Source organism: Hyla sarda, chromosome 8 (genome assembly GCF_029499605.1).
Source record: "Hyla sarda isolate aHylSar1 chromosome 8, aHylSar1.hap1, whole genome shotgun sequence".
Taxonomy (NCBI): domain Eukaryota; kingdom Metazoa; phylum Chordata; class Amphibia; order Anura; family Hylidae; genus Hyla; species Hyla sarda.
In genome coordinates, this window is record NC_079196.1 from 196,103,183 (window position 1) to 196,124,956 (window position 21,774).

The 21,774-nt window shown below is 42.2% G+C and overlaps 1 protein-coding gene and 1 pseudogene across 4 annotated transcripts in view; both read left to right on the plus strand.

Annotated features, from left to right (window-relative positions):
* MAD1L1 (mitotic arrest deficient 1 like 1) overlaps positions 1–21,774 on the plus strand; it is a 790,601-nt gene that overhangs the window by 212,461 nt on the left and 556,366 nt on the right. The gene's annotated exons all lie outside the window — the stretch shown is intronic.
* On the plus strand, positions 7,896–8,046 carry LOC130290087 (U2 spliceosomal RNA; annotated as a pseudogene).

Below are 21,774 nucleotides of genomic sequence, written 5' to 3' on the forward strand. Positions count from 1 at the left end.
AGCCAGATAGTGGGTGTTGACCACCGCACGAAGCGGCGGCGGCCACGCCCCCTCACTACTGCGCTATGGCAGAGCCGGAGATTGCCGAAGGCAGCGCTTCGGCTCTGCCATAGAGTTGTATTGAGGGGGCGTGTCAGCCGCCGCTTCGTGCGGTGTCAACACGCCCCCTTCCCGCAGGCTGCCTGGGCCCTGTACATGAGATCGCGGGGGCCCCAGCGGTTGGACACCTCCCCGCTATCTGAAACTTATCTATAAGTTTCTCAGCACTAAATATCTCCTTTAATGCAATCTCTAGGAAAGTACCATCCTTGACTGACTGGAGAGCTAGTTGTTCCTGTGCTGTACCTTATCTTTTCTCCCATCAGAACTATAAATCTGTCACCATTCATTCTTTTTCTCTGCTTTCTAGTGATAATGAGATGGCTCTGCCCTAGTCTACACACTAAAGCTGACAAAAAATAGGAGAAAAATAGATGTTATGTGTTCTTCCAGTGTAAACTGGAAAATTTCAGATTCTTCTTTTTGTATGGATAATGTTTATATTAAATACATGATTGAAATAGTGTAATTTTCTGATGATACATTACCTTTAAATTATAGACGGAATTTCCCTTTGTCATATAGAAAAGTCCTCTGCTGTCTTTGATCCGTAAATTCAATGAGTGTAATATTTGCTTAATTATCTAGTTGTTTAAGAGCTCTTTACAGTCTGCGATGCACAACCTTAAATGTGCATTCACTTGCATTGTCTCTTAGGCTCTCAAAGAGGATAATTAAAATATCGCAGCTATATTAAGCAAATGGAAATTGCTCTCTGCAACGGTTCTCCTGCTATCATCCTCCAATACAAATTCCAAGTAGATTTTCTAGTTTTTGAAGTGTCTGAAATGCAAACATTGGAAAGAAAATGATAGCACGCTTTACAATCAAAGTGGATGGGATCTCCACTTGAATTGTTTTTGTTGAGATGCATTGATTTCGTTTCACTGAGTTGGGCACAAGCAGTGATTACATACATATCCTCAGGCTCTGTAAAATAAACAAGATATTTCCAGATTTTTTTTTCTTGTGTAAATTTATTATAACACAATGGAAATGCTCAACTGATTATTATTATTTTTACAGCCAAGTTATCACTCAGGACAGAGAAGGAGATAGCTGTCTTGCGGCTGCAAAAAAAAGAGATGGGAAGTGCAGCAGCAGCAATGATCATGATAAGTTGGGATGTCATAGTCACAATAGTGTAGGTAATAAAATAAAAAAATAAAATTAAAGGGGGTTCTCTGATCTTGATTCAAATACTACAAATAAATAAAAGAAAAAGATAGATCCACCAACTGCGGATTGCTGATTTATTTTTTCCAGGTACCATTAGCTACCTCTACCATTTTAGCATTACCAAATGGTAATATGATTTGGATTAAAAGATAATATTTGATTGTCTTCTCGGGGTGTCACTTCATTGACTTTGATTATTCAGTCCATAAGAAACAGAAAATATCGGCACTCACCAATTCAGCTTGCAAGTCTTCTTAATTGAAGCATACTTACAAAAAGGGTACTGAAGAGAAGGGTAGTGGGGGGATAGTGAATGGCGACCGAGCTCCTGTTTCGCACGCTTGGCTTGCTTCGTCCGGCCATAATGGGCGGACGAAGCACGCCAAGCGTGCGAAACAGGAGCTCGGTCGCCATTCACTATCCCCCCACTACCCTTCTCTTCTGTACCCTTTTTGTAAGTATGCTTCAATTAAGAAGACTTGCAAGCTGAATTGGTGAGTGCTGATATTTTCTGTTTCTTATGGACTGATCTGTACATTGCTTGCCTTATCTGAGCACCACCTCCAGCAACACAGCTACACTAGCATCCATCTGCCGTCTTACACCCCAGGACACCACCAGCAGTGCCGCACCACTTCTATTGTGACTTTGATTATTCACCTGCATGCTACATTAGTTTCATTTTCGGTCTCTTCCTTTGAGGCAGCAGAAAGAGAGACTAACCAATCTGTAAAAATCTACTTAGGTAGCATACTTAAAGGAACACTCCAGGCAATCATAATTCAGCTTTGCAGTCGTGTTTCTCTGCACCCTCTGCCCTGTCTTCTTTGTAACCTACAGTGTTAGATCGGCACTCGTTTATAGAACCTATCAGACAGCTTGAGCTTTGGATGGGGATCTGCAAAGTACCTCAAGCGTCTTTGCGACCATGTGCAGCCAGTAGGCATTGATTTTTGAGAGTGTCAAAACAACCTGATCAGCCCATGAATGAGCACTTGCTTGTTCATCAGCTATTTTATTTTATTTTTTTCCATACTACACAAGGCGATATCAGCCTATTCACCTGTTGTCCACTATTGTAGCTACCTAACACATAACTGTGAGGTCTGACTACAAAAGTGTGGATGTAGTCTGTAACCGTGGAGGCACATATGTATAATAACTTATACCTGTTTATAAATGACCACCCAAAATTGCACAAAAAAGTATTTGCATAATAAAAGAGGAATTGGAAAATTGTCACAGAAAATGCAGTTTGTGTAAGGTGGGGTTTTTTCAATATGGTTGTCTTTTGGAGAGGTTTCACTGTAGTCTCAAAGGTTAGTTTTGAGAGAATGGTTGCATTGGAGCAAGAATTGGTTGCCAAAGTGGCATACTCTTTAAAGGTGTATTCCGGGCAAAAACATTTTATCCCCTATATACATGAATGGAGGGGGCGTGGCGTGACGTCACGTCCCCAGTCCCGGAAACCCGGAGGTTTCCGAAACTGGAGATTCAGCACCCGCATAGAATGCGGGTGCTGCAAAGAGATCGTGGGGGGGGGGGGGGGGGGGGGGGAGTCTCAGCAGCGGGCCCCCTGCGATCAGACATCTTATCCCCTATCCTTAGGACAGGGGATAAAATGTTTTTGCTCGCAAAACCCCTTTAAATGCTCTCTCCATCCACTATATCTGACCTCCCTTTCTCTACATATTACTATTTGTGGCTTCTATATGCAATATCTGTGACTACTTTTTAGTGATTTTGACCCTTCATCCATTTTCTTGGCCACCAGTGAAAATACTTTAAAAAATACATCTCATGTCCTCCAATGAAATGGATATTTTTCACCCTGGAATTTGGTGTGACTTACTCCTTTTACCCCCCCCCCCCCCCCCCAATGACAAAAGGGGTTAACCCACGCAACCTGTAAATGATTTGTGTGGCAAATGTCCCTGCTGGAGGGAGTTAAATGATAGTGTGGAGTGGCACTTTGGCCTTTGCCTCTTACCTTTCGTGAGCTGACATTATTTTGTGTCATGTTTCCCAACTCAGGTTTCCATATACAGGGCGGAGAAATGACCTTTTGTGAAATTATTAGCGCGCTGACCTTGTCAGAGATATCAGTACATTAACGGGAGTCTTGGCAGCGAGCGCATTGCATGTATGAGCAGCAACATCTAGAAAAGCAATTTCAGAAAATGTAATGAAATCAAAACAAAAAAATGCCTTTTTTCTGATGGGAAGATGTTTATTAAGATAGGCTTTATATAAGTGTGTTGGTGGAGAAATAATGTATTTGAACTACTTATACAGGCTGCGTAACCCTCGCAGTGCCAGACATTCTAGATGAGATGATAGGATTTGTATGTCATGAAAAACCAATACGGAATTCAACAAGGAGTAATGATTAATTTAGACGTAATGGCCCAGATATATAAAAAGTGTAGTTATTTTCCCACAGCAACCAATCACAGCTCAGCTAACAAGCTCTGGTAAAGTGAAACCTAAGCTGTGATTGGTTGCTGTGGGAAAATCACTCTATTTTGTCTCTCACACAGTTGGATAAATCTGGGCCAATAACTTTATCTGGAATTTTTTTGCTTTATCAGCATTTTCACCCATTATTTTTACTTAAATTATTAATATTTTATAACCATTCTCTGCCCTCAAGTTCAATTAAATTCTTGTTGATCATTTCTTTTAGCATAAGGTTGGGTTAAGGCATATGTCACCCGTTGACTTTCACTATACGTCGGACCCATTTGTAAAGCTGGGAGGGTGCATATAATGCTTCTCCCTTGTTTAGTAAATGTGAGACTACTCAGCCATTAAGGGGTTATTTCTAGAATCTCAATAATGTATCCCCTATATACAGAATAAGGCATGACAAGCTGATTAGGGGTGTCTGACCACTGGGACTCCCAAGATCAGACCCCCACTGACCACCTTCTTACCCCTATGATGGGGATAGAGATAACTACTTTCAATATGTATGTTGCAGGTGTATATGTTGTGTGTCAGTGTGTGGTTTATCCATTTTGATGTCCCTCTTCTGCCCTGGGTTGTTGGGGTTCGAGGCTTATGATATGTGAAGGTTTGGTCAGGAAGAAATGGATGCTGGTGGAGAGAGGTATGCATTGCAATGGTGAGACAATGTGTCACATCTTTAGTGGGCGGAACAGGAAGAAAATGTGGTTTGGTACCACTGGTAGTGTGTGGTTAGCCCACATGTATTGTCAAAAGGCCTTTGTGGAGAAAGTAGGCCTGAGCCTGTTCAATTCCAATGATTGACACCTGGAGTAGCTGACCAGTACTGAGGTGACAAAATCCTGGAGTTTCCGTCCATATAGAGTTGGTGGTGAAAGTAATGTGAAGCATATTGAGAAGCGGCAGTGCTGGCAATTTGTGTTGATATGATGGACTTAATGATTTTAGATGTACCCTAAAGGTTGTCTAGCAAAGCCCATAGGACATCTCAGAGGTATATGTTGAGTGGAAGCAATCAGCTGTGATTGAAGACTCTGCATAGTCTTAGCCCTATAAGAGGACATCCTACAGAGCTTTGTGCATTCTACTGCTAAGGAAGGTATTGGCTGAGTTTTCTGTAAGCCTTCTCAGTCCTGGAAGTCTGCTGGGTTTAAAGGGGTTTTGTGCTAAAGAAAGTAAATCTGGGTTAGAGGTGTGCTAGGACCAAACCAGAGGAGACTGCTGCCTGGGCCTATGTAGCAGGATAGTAGAAAATGGAGACCACACTGGCCCCTAGCACATTAAACGAGTCATAAAATGGAGGTACCAATGGTACTGTACACTGCTCACCTGGAGCATATAGGTAATATGCATATCACCCTTGTATTAAAGGGGTATTCGGGGAATTTTTTTTATTTGACTATGCTACAGGGGCTGTAAAGTTAGTGTAGTTCATAATATAGTGTCTGTACCTGTGTGTGACGGTTTTCTCACAATTCTTCTGTGATTTTCACCCCAATATTTATTTTTATCAGCATACAAAATGACTGCTGTCTTGGATTTTTCCCAGCTTGCAATGCGGCTGAGACCTGACCTCACTAGTCAGCTGATGAAAGGGAGCCTGTCTGCTTCAATGGGTGGAGAGAGCAATCTGCAACTAATGCAACAACTGTAGGCATCCTGATTGAAGACCACAGGTCTGCAGCTCATTTATGTTTCAATGGGTGGGGTGGCTGATGTGTGGAAGGAGGAAAATGGAATCATGGGATTTGTAGGCAAGCAAGAAAACTGAAAACAGGAAATTCAAGTTCACAGAAAGCTAGCCACAGTGTTCTGGTAATCTCACAGCATAGCAATTAGCCTAAGACAAGCGCAGATCCTTCCTAAGCATGTCCATTACTGTCTGCCAGGTAGGTACTAAAATCAACTTATGCTGGATAACCCCTTTAAGGGTATAAATGTTCCATTCACTTGGGTGCTTCTGCTCATAGGGTAGTGGAAATTTAGAGATAAAGAAAATCTCTCTGCAGGCACTGCACTTTACATGCATATACGTGATGGAGATCTTTGCGTTCAATATAGTTTTATTTATCAACCAGTAATGTGTTTCGGTTATAACCCTTTATCAGATTGGCAATTATTTAGCAACATCTGGCGGTCAGCCATTTGGAGACAACTGTAGTAGTGTATTAAAGCACTCTGTAACTTTCCTGGAGCGAATGGTGGTTGTTAAACTTATGAAAGGACCTTTTTATTTCTTAGGCAAGTGTCAAAGAGGTGGGACCAAGCTGCTCAGTTAGCACAGCCTGGCACGCCTGCTCACTCACCCTCACTTCCCTCACTTGCGTACAGGGTTCTGTACATGAGGCCAGGAGGTGCTGGGAGATAAGGGTGAGTAAGCAGCTCGGTCCTGCCTCTTTGACACTTGGCTGAGAAATAAAGGAGGAGATTTTATAAATTTGACAACCACCATCAGCTCCAAGAAAAGAACAGTTTCCTTTTATACCCTAACATCTATCCAATAGTGTCTGCAGCTGACAAATTTCCTTTTAACATGTTTTGTATTGTCGGGCATAAATTATCCGGTCTTGTTACAACATAAGCTCCCAATTTTTCTATTACCCTTTCCGTATGGCGGTGTATCTCTCCCATTCACCGTTCTGGTCTGGTGGGCATCCGGAGGCAGCATTTAGGGACCTCCTAAGAAGATCCTGTGCAGCGCACCGTCCTAGCAGATTGCTGCATGGATTTGCAACGGATTAAAGTTAATTAAAGAACTGTTCTTTTCTTTCGTTTGCCACTATCTGTCAGCTATTTACATGCTAATGTTCGGCCTGCCATGGAGAATAGGAGAGGTGTCAGCAATGGGCATATTATCATACCAGGAGACAGCGGAAAATAATGAGATGAGCAATTTATTTCAGGGGAAAGAATCATAAAAAAAAACTCAATTGAAAGTCTGTTGCTCAGTAGTTTGTGTGTTTTTGTTGTGTGTGATCCAAGTGAAAATAATTCACTCCATTAAGGCTGAATAATAAACTTTGCAGCATAATAGATTATACACGGACAAATCGCAACAGAGCATAGTCATGCTTTATATGGAAAGTTTATGAAAAAATAATGTACAAGAGATGGATGAGCGGCTCCTGATTGTAATACGGCTGTAAATAAAGTATCGTCTCTTATTTATATATGCATTAGACATTACTGATCCGGTGCAGTGAACCGGCAAAAAATCTTAGTCACACAGAGCTTACAATCTAATGGTGCAGTGAGATGAAGAGACCTGTAACCTGGATGGAAATTTCATATCGTAGTCAGTAAAGGTGACATATCTTATATTCACGTTAGTACAGTCAATTAAATATCAGTATGGAAAAGAGATGTACATTTGAAAAATGTCCTTGGATGTGGCCCTATTGGAGGCGCACATGTTCATTGTATTGTTGGTTTGTATATCGTGCACAGTGCAGCAGGGTGTGGATGCTTAATTGGCAGTATTTCCCAACCAGGGTGCCTCCAGTGTTTGCAAAACGACAACTCCCAGCATGCTCTGACAGCATTCGACTACAACCTCTCCCCTGGTATCCAGGGAATGGAAAAGGGTTAAAGACCCTTATCTGTTTTTATAGTGTTAATCATCTGCTTTATCTAGGCCTCCAGCAGTACAATAGGGCTCGTATTAAATTCCTCCTACTAATATGATGAGATGACTGCTGACCCCTCTCTCTAATCATAAGATGACTGCTCACCCGACCCTCTAATAAGATGACTACTGACCCCTCCCTCTAATGAAAAGGAGATGACTGCTGACCACTCCCTCTAATGATGAGATTACTACTGGCCCTTCTCCCTAATGATGATGAAATATCTGCTGACTCCTCCCTCTAAAGATGATATGACTGACCCCTCCCTCTAATGATGATAAAATGATTGCAGACCGCTCCCTCTGATCATAATGAGATGATTACTGACACTCACTCTAATGTTATGACTGCTGACCCCTCCCTCTAATGATGATACGACTGCTGGCCCCTCGCTCTAATTATAATGAAATGACTGCTGACGGCTCCCTCTAATGATAATGAGATGAATGCTGACCCCACCATATAATGACAAATGATTTCTGATCCCTCCCTTTTAACGATAATACAATTATTCTACGGACCATCGCTTCTCGGACTTTTGGCTAAGATCAAGTGCAGTATCTGTTCTTATCAGTTTTAAGTTGGTGTGGAGCTGGTGGGGATGGGTCTGAGGAATCAGCTTGACAGCTGCCCTGATGTGACCTGTTTCCTCCGGGTCTTGCTGAGAGGGTCTAGAGCCGAGGTGCTTTAGTGCCTCGGGGAGTGGTGACCCGGAGGTGCCGAAACTCACTGGGAGTATATGCTCACTGAGTGGAAGCACGGGCACCATGATCTCTTCACCTTGTGGCACTCACCTCTTGATTCCCGGCCTTCTGGCTAGGATCAGAGAAATTTTTATAGATCCGGCCGGATGTCCTGGCAGTATACCTGCACACATTCACTTATTTCTTTCTTTTTGTCACTGTGTCACTTTTTGCGTGTTGTGTGTTCACAGGATTGTTAGGATGCGGTAGCCCTTCTGGGTGTCCCTCCTAGTGGTCTAGGGGAGGTGTGTGTAGCCGTCAGGTTCCTCACCCCCCTGCAAAAACCCTGGGTACTCCTGCATGGGCATGGTACCGACGGTTTATGGCTCTGCAGGCAGATGCCTTGGCTAACGCCAAGGGGGATGCCGGGAGCATTTGTGGTCTCTTAGTAGCTTCGGCGAAAAAGGGACATCGAACCTGGAACCTTGCAGGTACCTTTTGGTCCGGTGGCAAAGGGTAAGGTTTGTTGGGGGGCCTCTCTCCTGTCGAAGAAGGGCTTGCGATAGACCACATCCTTTGTGCACGTTTTTTTTTTGTGTAACACGTTTGCACTCTTTCTTGCACTTTGGGTGATTCGAGAGCACGTTCCTCGGCTATTAGATAAAAAAAAAATGTAAGCACGGCCACCATGAACTCTTTACCTTGTGGCACTCACTTCTTGATTCCCGGCCTTCTGGCTTGCATCAGAGAAAATTCTTTATAGATCCGGCTTCATGTCCGGGCAGTATACCTTCACGCATTCACTTATTTTTTACTTTTTTTTGTCACTGCGTCACTTTTTACGTGTTGCGTGTTCACAGGATTGTTAGGAAGCGGTATCCCTTCTGGGTGTCCCTTTTAGCGGTCTAGGGGAGGTGTGTGTGGCTAACGCCAAGGGGGATGCCGGCAGCATTTGTGGTCCCTTCGATGAAAACGGACATCGAACCTGGAACCTTGCAGGTACCTTTTGGTCTATCGGAGAAGGGCTTGCGATAGACCAAATCCTTTGTGCACATTCTTTTAGTGTAACACGTTTGCACTTTTTTTTTTTTGCACTGAGGGTGATTCGAGAGTGCATTCCTTGGCTCTGAAATAAAAGAAAACTGACCTTGCCCTCTTATGATAATGAGGTGAATGTACAGACTCTGTTCCAGTCTACACAGCAAAGCTGACAAGTGATCTGCAGGGAAAATGAAATGTCACTGTATTTTCTGTAGATATATATAATTTACTTATTCATTTTGTAATGTTTATATGATTTTCTAATGATAGATTCCCTCTCTTACTGCTTCAGTTTTAATTTTAGACATGTTGAAGTAATTAAAAATGATTGCAATGTTATTCTTACCCTTTAATTTTTTATTTTATAGCATAATACACACAACTCCCAGTCAACCAAGGATCCAAGTATAGCTACATCAACATTGGTCTAGACACGCAAAATAAGTGCATAAGCTGTCCTGTGTCTATCTTTGTTTTGTGTAGCTCTTTTATGTTAACATTTATTTTTGTGTTTTTTTTTATTTTTTTTACTTACGTTCTTAGAAATATACATGAGGAGCCTCGTTGCCTGCAACGGAATCAGATCATGTGTTGAAGCTGAACATAGGACGGCTCAAACACGCAGAGCCAGGCAGCTTGTCAAACAGCTATAAAATGAGAGCAGTTTTGTGTCAGTAACACAAATGTAATTAATTTTCCATGTTCCTGTCAAAGCGAACCTCTACCCGTAATGGCTGCTCTATCCAGGAATGTATAAATTATAAAACCTAATGCTTTTTGTGTAGAGCGTGAAAGGCTGAGAGACAAAAAGAAAGGTTTGGTAGCTAGGAGCTAAAAGTTGATGAACACAAGACGTAGAAGTTTGTCATTTTCTCTTGTTCTGTTGTCACTTAATTTCCTCTTATTGAATAGTGTTGTAGTAGGTTTTTGCACTGCAGCATGGCGCCAAGAGAACCCTAGAGGTATTTTCTGACTGTGAAATGTGATGTTAAATTATAGTAATTGAGGGGAGGACAGGCTACCTGTGTTTTTTTTTTTTTTTGTTTGTTTTTTACCTGGGCCTATAAAGAGTTGTGTGACATATAAGGGAACTTTCGCATTGCATTTGCAGATTGCGCTATTTCATGCAGTAGAACAAAATGTATATTCATGGTCAGATCGGATTCTAGGGTCATGGTCTTCTGGGTGGGTCTGGATATCTTATTAAATGGGTACTCAGCCCCTAGACATCTTATCCCCTATCAAAAGGATAGGGCATAAGATGTCAGATCCCCGGGGTTCCCCTGCTGGGGACCCTCAGGATCGCCGCTGCGGCACCCTGCTATCATTACTGCACAGAGCGAGTTCGCTCTGCGCATAATGACGGGCAATACAGGGGCCGGAGCATCGTTAGGTCACGTCACGTCCCCCGCCATAGACTTGCATTAAGAGGGCGGGCCGTGATGTCACGAGGGGCGGAGCCATTACGTCACGCTGCTCCGTCCCCTGTATCGCCCGTCATTACACACAGAGCGAACTCGCCCTGTGCAGTAATGATAGTGGGGTACCGCAGCGGCGATCCAGGGGGTCCCCAGCAGCGGGACCCTGGCGATCTGACATCTTATCCCCTATCCTTTGGATTGGGGATAAGATGTCTAGGGGCGGAGTACCCCTTTAACCCCATCTCCAAATGCCTTAGGAATTCACCAGAGAGGCTTTTGTCAATGGAACAGTGCTAGTGTTTCCAACAACGCATATAATCGCTGATTCTGGATCATTTTAAGCAACACAGATCCACTTTGGAATTCACTGAGGATATTTTGCGCTGAATTTCCTTAGGGTAAACATACCCAACATGCAAACCATTTCATATACATTATACAGGTACATAGCAGAGAAGACGTCCTTAAAGTGTACCTGTCAACAAAACTTTTTATATGATGTAGATAATACCATTATATGTATACTGTATTTGTTATATTCATTGGTTAAAAAATAAGTACATTTTTATTCCTTCAGCTATTTCCTGTGTGTCTCTATGAGGAGTCGAAATACAGGAAGTGAGGGTGGATAAGCAGGGCTCTGTGCACAGAGGACAAGCGGGGCTCTGTGCACAGAGGACAAGCGGGGCTCTGTGCACAGAGGACAAGCGGGGCTCTGTGCACAGAGGACAAGCGGGGCTCTGTGCACAGAGGACAAGCGGGGCTCTGTGCACAGAGGACAAGCGGGGCTCTGTGCACAGAGGACAAGCGGGGCTCTGTGCACAGAGGACAAGCGGGGCTCTGTGCACAGAGGACAAGCGGGGCTCTGTGCACAGAGGACAAGCGGGGCTCTGTGCACAGAGGACAAGCGGGGCTCTGTGCACAGAGGACAAGCGGGGCTCTGTGCACAGAGGACAAGCGGGGCTCTGTGCACCGAGGACAAGCGGGGCTCTGTGCACCGAGGACAAGCGGGGCTCTGTGCACCGAGGACAAGCGGGGCTCTGTGCACCGAGGACAAGCGGGGCTCTGTGCACAGAGGGCAAGCGGGGCTCTGTGCACAGAGGGCAAGCGGGGCTCTGTGCACAGAGGGCAAGCGGGGCTCTGTGCACCGAGGACAAGCGGGGCTCTGTGCACCGAGGACAAGCGGGGCTCTGTGCACCGAGGACAAGCGGGGCTCTGTGCACCGAGGACAAGCGGGGCTCTGTGCACCGAGGACAAGCGGGGCTCTGTGCACCGAGGACATGCGGGGCTCTGTCCACCGAGGACATGCGGGGCTCTGTCCACCGAGGACATGCGGGGCTCTGTCCACCGAGGACATGCGGGGCTCTGTCCACCGAGGACATGCGGGGCTCTGTGACATGCTACGGGCTCACACATGAGCCATGCTTGTCCTGCCCTCACTCCTGCCTGCCCTGTATTTGGACCCCTTACAGATAAACAAAGGCAGAGAGAGCATTTTTTCACCCAAAAATATACACATTTTTTAACCAATGTATATTACAAATGTACATATAATGGTATTATGTTTATTATATGAAGAGTTTTTGTTAACGACAGGTAGACTTTAAGGACACTAGCATAACAGGGACAAAATAAGAGATAAAGATGTATACAGAATGTTCAATTGCAAAATATGACATAGATATAGCAACCAATAATACTGGGCAGGTAGAGGAGTGTAAAGAGTCTACAAGTATTACACTACTTGCATCTGCTCCCATTCATGGCACATCATACACAGCTATTATGCATACATGAAAATGCCTCTCCTGAAGCACAAGTAAGCCATTTGCAGGTTTGCATGTAGGATTCAATGATGGTGCATTCCAAGATCCCTTCTGGTACAGTGTGTGAGATATATATATATATATATATATATATATATATATATATATATATATGTCAGTGCAGACAGATCGTTTTAGTACTGCACTGTCTGGCACTTCTGCCTGTAAACAGGATCCGACCACGGCAGTGCCTCCGACAAAATCACTGAGGATGAAAGCGCTATCCAGCTGCCAGAGCTGCCATATGAGTTTTGCCCAGGCCTGGTAGATGGACCGACTGTTGCTGCTTCTCCATTGGAACACCAGGAGTGCCTCTGGGAAGTGGACAGGCAGATCTGGAAGATAAAACTAATCCACCGAACAGCATCCCGCGCTTTGTAGCCCTGTAATACCAATAGAGGGCCACTGCTCCTCACACGATCATTCTCACTGTATAACTTTTTAGGATATACAATAGATAAAAGAATAGGGATGGCTCACTGTGAGTAGTCCAATTAATACGACTGGGATAGCCAAGTTGTATACCTGTATAGGTGCATTAAAAGAAAAACTGGAAAAAAATTGAATACTGGCACTCAGTCTTGCGAATATATGGTATGTATACTAATAGTAATATAATTAATATGATTTCTTTTTACATTAGTTTAAGATAGGTAGCTTATAAAATAATTTTATAAACTTAAAAATACTCTAACTTAACACCCACAGTGCCCCTGTGAGTGTACAATTAAAAATAAGTGTACTTTTAGAATTAAATCACTACCATATAATACAGAATTAATCAATAACCTAAAAATGTATATATAGTTCATAATTGTATTGCGCTTAAACGTTTTTAGTTCCTGAAAAAAGAATATATCTCATCCAGATGTTATGTCCATTTCTTGAAAGTAACTAAATACCGTACATCTAGTAAGCATAGCCGATGACGAGTGGATAACTCGTTACTGTAATAAAAATAGTGGATTTCTGGTTCCTGTAATAAAGATAGTACGGCTCCTGGCTCCGACGTGTCCTGCTTCTTTACTAAATAACAACAATATAGTCCTGTATATAAAGATTGGATGGTACAATGCTCACCCTTCTCGTGTAACTAGTCTTTCCTGGTTCTTGCACTGTGAGAGGCCACCAGCAGGATTGCCGCAAGCCGTCTCTGTGTGCAGACCTCAATGTATTTGGCAGTAGATGTTCCCGCTGAGTCCGGAGGTGAGTGTAAAATGAGTAGCAGAGGAATGGTGAGTGCTTGCTGGCATCTACCTTGTTGTAGATGCTAGCATGCATGGGATATGCATGCATGGAGTAGACATAAGGCTATACTTCATATAAGATAGAGATAGGCATAAGGCTATACTTCATATAAGATAGAGATAGGCATAAGGCTATACTTCATATAAGATAGAGATAGGCATAAGGCTATACTTCATATAAGATAGAGATAGGCATAAGGCTATCCTTCATATAAGATTGGGATAGGCATAAGGCTATCATTCATATAAGAAAGGGCCAGGGACTATTCAGAATATTGGGCAAACTGGATTGACCAAATGGTTCCCGTCTGCCAACACATTTTGTTTCTTAGTAAAGCAGGGATGTCCAAACAGTGTGTACAGTGTGAGTCATATGCCAGAATAGAAGAAATTGGGTTACATTCTTTTTCATAGCACTCTACAATTCCTTACATTTTAAAATTCTGTCTTCCTGACGTTATTTCCAGCAGTGCTGTGTGTAAGGAATACATGTTAACGCTCTTTTCTTTTATACCTCAATCTGTCTTTTACTCTTCACAAATAATTTACTCACCTAACTATATGTTGACCTCGAGTGTTCATACTACTCAGAAAAAAACAAAAAAAAACCTCTTTATCCACAAACCTCAGCACTTGTTGGGCGACTCTGGCCTTCCGATTGTCTATGGAGAGGGGAGATGGACCCGTTGCCTTGTCAGACCTTACTTGTACCCACGTTGGATCCAATTTTGTTCTGTCGATACTTATCAGGACTATAGCTATAATAGTAGGTTACCGGACAGTCTGTCAGACGTTTCCATCCATCACCTGCATATGACAATGTGTTTTGTGCCGACGATGTGAGATGAGTGCTGTCTGATTGAATTCCATCACCTTTTTCAATAGCTCATAGGAGCTGAAAATGGAGCCTTAAGACTTCCAACAAGTGCAGCGTGTCTGTTCTGCGGAAACCTTGTGAGTTTCTATCATTGACAGACTCGCTGTGACACCTGTTAAGTTCTCTCCCAGCGTTCAGTAACTAATCATACCTTTCCAGAGTTTTTTTATCTTGTCTTTTGCATATAGAAACCCATCAGTAGTAATTCATCATGTTCTCTATTAGAATCTCTGTTGATCTGCGAGGCTCCAGCTCATAGCCAGCCATGGGCGTCTTTTGTCTCTTTTTTTTTTCCCCTTTCACAGTTAATTGGAAAACTTCAAGTATTTTGTAATGCAAATAACAGGGTGTAGCTAGAATTAATTTTTATTCCAATTCGCTTAATGCTAAATATCCTCTTCTGCCTCCTATGCAAGTTTTTCTTATTGTTTTGCTGCAGTCATGTGTTCACCCTAATACAGATGTGCAGTTGATTTTATCATCTGGCTCAAATTACTATGAAACTTTACCATTGGTATGACATATTTACATAGGAAAGTGAGATTTAATACTAAGTATTTCATATATGGTTTCAAAGGTCTGCTGCTGCCTTAAAACGGGGGGACATGTTGCAAGAGAAAAAAGGAGACCAACAAGGGTGCCTCATGTAATCCCCTGGAGACTTGGGATCCCTATGCAGGGGCCAAAAGGAAAAAAAAAAACTGAGGTAATGGCCGCCCACCTGAAGCAGGTTTAAAACTTTCCTTTCAATCCTTTTGTGGGCTACTTAGATGTGCAGAGATCAGCTGTTTGCCCAGGGTCCTGGGAAATGGAAGTCTAATTCTGATGTGAGGTGTGCAAATGTGGAAGCAAAGAAAAATGACCCAGTGGTGAGGCGCTGCTGTCTTGCAAAGGTGCAATTCAAAACCATCCAACAAAGATGGGTGTAGCAAAACCAATTAGGTTTATTTAGCTGATATAACACAAAGTAAAACAAGGATAATGCATTTCAGGGGAGGCAACCTCCTCTTCAGATCAGTATCTGATACTGATCTTTTCTTCTCCATACTGCCTGAGGCATCTTGAAGAATTCTACCTGCCACGACTCCACCGATCTGAAGATCAAGCATGAATAAGCACACGGTAGTGTGCTTTACTCCCCAACTCTCCGGGATCTTTGTCTCCTTTCCCTATAGACTTAAGTGGGGCAGCGATACAAAGATCACTTATCCCCACTTGTTCTCTTAATCAGTCAGGGTCTTGACACTGACACCCTGACAATAAAAAAAACTTTTCACATGTCTCTGTAACATGTCAGCATCTTCACACCAAGAAAAAGGTCAGCATCTTCACACCTAGAAAATAATGTAAAATTATTTTTTTTCAAAGTAAAACATATACACATTACCACCAAAATAAAATAAACACAATATAAAACATAGTAAAATCAAGAGAAAACAGATAAATCTACAATAGTTAAAAAGAAAATACCCACAATACAACAACTGCAACAAAAAAAGTCCATACATTCCTAATTCTGGGAAAAACTTATTTCCCAGCAAAACACTAAAACCAACACTGTAGTATAGCGATAAAAGATAAAACTGTTGGTTTTCTTATGAAAAAATGCTGTCACACCTCCTTCTGAAGAAGCGGATTCCAAAAGGAAGGTTTTTTTCTTTTTTTTTTCCTGCATACATGAGCAAAAGTCTTGTCACAAAAGTGGTACTCCGGTGGCCAATGTTTTTTCAGTTTCTACTTACCCTTGCAGGTGAGTTTTCTTGTTATCTCTGGTCTCGTGCTTGCTCTTTGTTTGTCTTTCTTTTCCTTTCTTTGCACAAGTGTGTCCGTGTAGTGTAGCATCTATTTCTGTTTTGCCTTTGCTTCAGAAACTACAGCTCCCAGCATGCCTTGTAGCCTGTCTCCTCTTTCAGTCCCCTGCCCAACTTGTTTTGCATTGCCGCCCAGCCCTGTTTGTGGGCTGAGCACACTGTCATATAAGGAGCCGGCCGGGGAATCATGATAGTGCTGCGGCTGACATGTTACTAATTCCCCCGCCATAGGGATCGTGCGCCCGCGGGGGGCAATCATGATAGCTGTTTACCCCCGCTGGCGCACGGTCCCCATGGCGGGGAAGGGGTTACATGTCAGCATCAGAGCTGACACAGGGTATTCAAGCCGGGCACAGGGTAGGCTGACAGCGGGAGGAGACATGCATCCTCCCTCAACAATTCAATGAATATTCATTACAGGGGTGTGGAAAAGGGGTGAAACCATTGCAGGAGGAAAAAAAACAGCAACACCTGCAGCTCTGACGTCTTGTCCACACCAGTGACCAAACATGGCCGCAGGTGTGGACAACAGTCACAAGCAACCCGAAAAACTACTGAACTTCCTTGACAGAAAAGAGGTCAGTAAAAAACATATATGCTGCGGACACATGTATAACATGTGAATTACAAAAGTGCTAAACTCACTACAAACACTTTAGATAACCATAAAACTGTGGTACCGAAGTGCCCCTTTAAGTAAATCTGGACCAATGTGTTGTGCGCTAAACAGTCTAACTTCCAGAAAAGAAAGTGCTTCTTATGGTCTGTCTCCATATCAGATGCCCCGCCGAGCACTGGGATGATGCTATCGTGGAGGATTAGTCGTGGCACTGGTTTTGTCTACGCTTCCGCCTAATGGTGTTTTAATGAGATGTTAAGAATTGCTGTGCCTGCCTGTGTAGTAAATTGTCTGCTCAAATTGTGATTTTTAAATTAATGGAATTAAGTGAATCTACTGTACGCCAGTCACTTTAAATTGGACGTTTTCATCTGTGACAAAACTATCAAAGCAGATTTACGTTTTCTTGTTCATCTTGTTGCTGTTTGTTTACTAGAGATCCTCTGCGACACCCCCATCACCTTAAGTGTCTGTAACCAGCTGTGCAAGTGACTGCAATGATCGCTGTTGCCTGGGGGGCACTTTATACTGCTCTGAGACATTCTGCAGAGCTGTGGGTTAGATTACTAACGGGAAGAACTAAAGTTCCTGTCATTCCTTTCTGCTCTCAGGTACAAAGCTGTGTAAGGGTCTGTCCTGATCCTTGGAGCTTATAGTCTAGGTTTCCCAATATTGAATTTCAAGACCTTTTTACTTTTACATAAAGGAACAATATAAGGTTTATTACCAATTTGTATGCATTAAAATGAGTCTTTTTTTCTCTGTTATCAGCCATTTCAGGTTGCAGAAAGATTGACTTTTTGGTCTACTGCCCCTTAAGGGTGGTTTCCCATATTACAGCTTTTACTTGTGGAGGAATCACACAATCAGTGGCCAATGGCCATCCAGTGTTGCCCGTAATCCCACAGTTTTATTGGAACAGGAAAAATTGTGAAGCCATTGGCTGCTGCATGCATTTGGGTTTGACTTTTTCTGTTTGCAGCACCTGCTATGTTAAAGCACAAAATTAAAGGATTATTCCAGTATAAATATATACTGGAATATACTGACTGTAATGAGCTAGGTACTGGAAGGTGCTGAAACAGGAGCCACAGGGGACTGAGTTAGGTAAGTATAATTTTTTTTTCATGCCCACTCAAATTTTGGTGGGGTACTGGAAATCCCTTTAAGGTAAGGCCTACAGGAGTATTCCAGTGGAGAGCATTTATCACCTACTCAATTGATCGGTGGTAAATGGTGTTGTGTCTCACCTATCCCACCTCCACCTTGTGTGGAGTGGTGGTTCTTACTTTATGCTTCTACCATTGAGTTTGTAAAGAGTGACATTTTGTGCTGCCCTATACAAGTGCCTCTTCACTGCAGTCATGTGTATGGGGCAGAACACTAGGTTCTTGCACTTGGCTCGACGCCCAGAGCTAAGCTAAGGTTAGCAAAGACGTCGGTCTCCTCTCAGATCTCCTCTAGCAGCCAGAAAGTAGAACAACTAACAAGCAGCAGCTTCTGCCATGGCATAGTTGGTCCTGTCACATAATGGATAGCCATTTATATGAATGGCCACATGCAATATTGCATCTACTTTGTAGAGGAACTGAGCAGCTGGGGGCATACGTCACATGAAAGTCAATTGCCTGCTAAGGTTTTTGGGAGCCAGACCATCATAAATTAAAGAAACACTCTGGATTTTTGTCCTTTTTGCAGATGTCATGGACACTAGCCATCACTAGTCATACACAGCACCATTTGCACAGATCTGTCTGTGTTTTATTACTCTGATTTGGTCATTTGATCGCAAGTTTGACTCTAGAAATCTTCCAGGGCCAAATGGTTACAACCAGGGCTCAAGTCCTGCAGGAACGCATGGGAACGGAGTTCCTGCACTTTTTCCACTGCAGGAATACCATTCCCATTAGCAGGAATCCTGCAGGACCAGCTTTTGAGTGGAGATCTTGGGTGAGTTCCCACACTTTTTCCCCCCAGGACTTCAACAGGAGTCCGGGGAACTAATTAATATTGTAACTTAAGGGACCACTGTAAAGTATTTATACACCTCTTCTGGGGCTGTGTTAACACATTGCTTTTCTTTCTGCTTTTTTATTTTTCTTTTGCTGTGATTTTCCCAAAATAATGGAAAAAATGAAGATTTTATCACTGTTGGGAAAACTATGTTAAAAACATGTAATTGTATGACAGTTTTGGAAAAAGGCAGCAAAATGCTAAAATGCTGTAAAAATTTGTGAAAACTGCAGTCAAAATTAATGTGTTAACACAGCCTTAAAGGGAACCAATCATGTGATATTACTATATATAACACGTGGCAACTCGTGTTATATATATATATATATATATATATATATATATATATATATATATATATATATTAAAATCTTAATCGTCACAGTCTCTTCGTCAGGGATGGTGAGGATGAAAATGTTACTACATATAACGTGTTGCCACGTGTTATTTACAGTAAAATCATATTAGTTCCCTTTAAGACATCAGATCTTTATAAAACACTTCAATTGCTATTATAAGTCAATTCACTTTCTCCTCATGGCACTATTTCTCTAAAAAAAAAAAAAAAAAAAATGCTTTTTAAGAAAAATATATAAAAACTGCACAGTTTGAACTGACTCCAACCCTCTTGTAGGTTTGAGTTCATCTGGGTGATCTCCAACACTAGCATGAAGATGACCAGGTGCAGTGACCAAACACCCCATCCGATACCAGAGGATTCATGGGAAATGTAGGCTTCATTACAGAACCCACTTCATTGTGCATATTTAAATCAAAATGGATCCAATCTTATGCCTACCACACCAACAAAAAGTGGAAGACACAAAGTGGTAAACACAGCATACACATGAACCTCTACATTATTCTTTGATAATCTAAGCAAAAACTATTTCCAGAATGCTTCTTTAAAAGGTTTGTTTGTAATGAAACAACCCCATTAAAGGGGTACTCCGGTGGAAAACTTTTTTCTAAATCAACTGGTGCCAGAAAGTTAAAATCTTAATCCTTCCAGTAGTTATTAGCTGCTGAATACTACAGAGGAAATTCTTTTCTTTTTGGAACACAATGCTTTCTGCTAACATCACGAGCACAGTGCTCTTTGCTGACATCTTTGTCCATTTTAGGAACTGTCCAAAGCAGCATATGTTTGCTATGGGGATTTTCTCCTACTCTGGACAGTTCTTAAAATGGACAGATATATCAGCAGAGAGCACTGTGCTCTTGATGTCAGCAGAGAGCTCTGTGGTCATGATGTCAGCTGAGAGCTCTGTGTTCCAAAAAGAAGAGAATTTCCTCTGTATTATTCAGCAGCTAATTAGTACTGGAAGGATTAAGATTTTTTAATAGAAGTAATTTACAAATATGTTTAACTTTCTGGCACCAGTTGATTTTAAAAAAGTTTTCCACCGGAGTACCCCTTTAAGGACCAGTGGTATGCATACGGTTTCTGAGAACATAGCACAACATTTCTGACCATGTGAATCAGCGTCCCATTATCTGTATGTAGATCGGGGCTCTATACAGCCATCGATAATTGTAATCTGTCGCCGGACTGGTCTAAAACAGCCTCGACTTCTTAAATATTACATTTTCCCTTTATTTTTTTTAATATTTTCTCAGTTTTAAGTAATGAAGGCATTTTCACCCATAATAAAATTTTAATTTTTAATAAACTTTGCACCATGCCGGATTTAAGCCTTATCTCGCAGGACAGATTTCAAGCGGCGCCATGGTGAACTGATTTAGAAGAATGCTAGAATGTCCTGTTGGAAATGGGATATTTCTGCTTGACTTGCTGCAGAGTCTGGAAAACTTGTCATCATAACAGTGGTTATTCGAGAATAGAATTAGCTCTTGCATTTTCTCATCTCCTTTGTGGACTTGCCAGAAAGGGCTGTCGTCTCTTTTTGGGGGGAGAGAGCAGGATGGCAGACTTTGTATTTAGAGTAAAAAATTTAAAGAAACTTTAACGATTGTTTGGGAAAGTTTTATCTGACAGTTAATGAAGTTTTCTGGTCATCTTTTGTAGTTCAGGTCAAGGGATTGTTACCTCGATGACCGCCTGATTATTATATGAGGACATCCCATTTTCATATGACCTTTTAGAGCAGTGGTCTTCAAACTGTGGCCCTCCAAATAAAGTCTCGACCTTAAAGCTCACCATGTTATAGCTTTTTTTTTTTTTTTTGCTATGTTTTTTATATAATAATTCTGAACAAGCCAAGATGCATTGTAAAGCATGCAGAAGAGTCCTGGGCCTATAACCATTTATAGGATGCATTTTGACTGGAACGCTGCTGGTTGGCTGCTGGTTATGTGTCCTTGTTCATACCAGCATCAGGCAACATCCTATGTGCCATGTTTCTGCTTTGCGTCCTTGTCTTCTGGGTATGGAGTGTCTCCTGCTGCAGTTCCTACTCTGTCCTCTAGAATCTGCGCACAAGCACTGGCTGAATCTTAGAGACAGTCTGCATGGCACTCCCTATTTAAACCTGCATTTGCGTGCACTCCTTAATAGATCCTCTTACAATCTCCAAATGGCACCCCTATTTACACCTGCTCCACCTGATGTATGGTTGTGTTTTCTGCATTACTAGGTCAGTTTTCCCCTTCTGCCTTCCTGTCCAGCTGCCATTTGTTCACCCATGCATGGTGCGGTTTCTGAAAAGAAAAAAAAAAGTAGCTGTGTTTTCAAATCCTAATCAACCCCCTAATCTGAACTGCAAACATCATGTTTTAGAGCACAAAGAACTGATTAAATTGCCATTGTTAGAAACAAAAACTTGTTGTGTTGTAAATTTTTTATATACTTCATAATATATACAAATATCTAATATACTTTCTTTTTATAGAAATCAGTGCT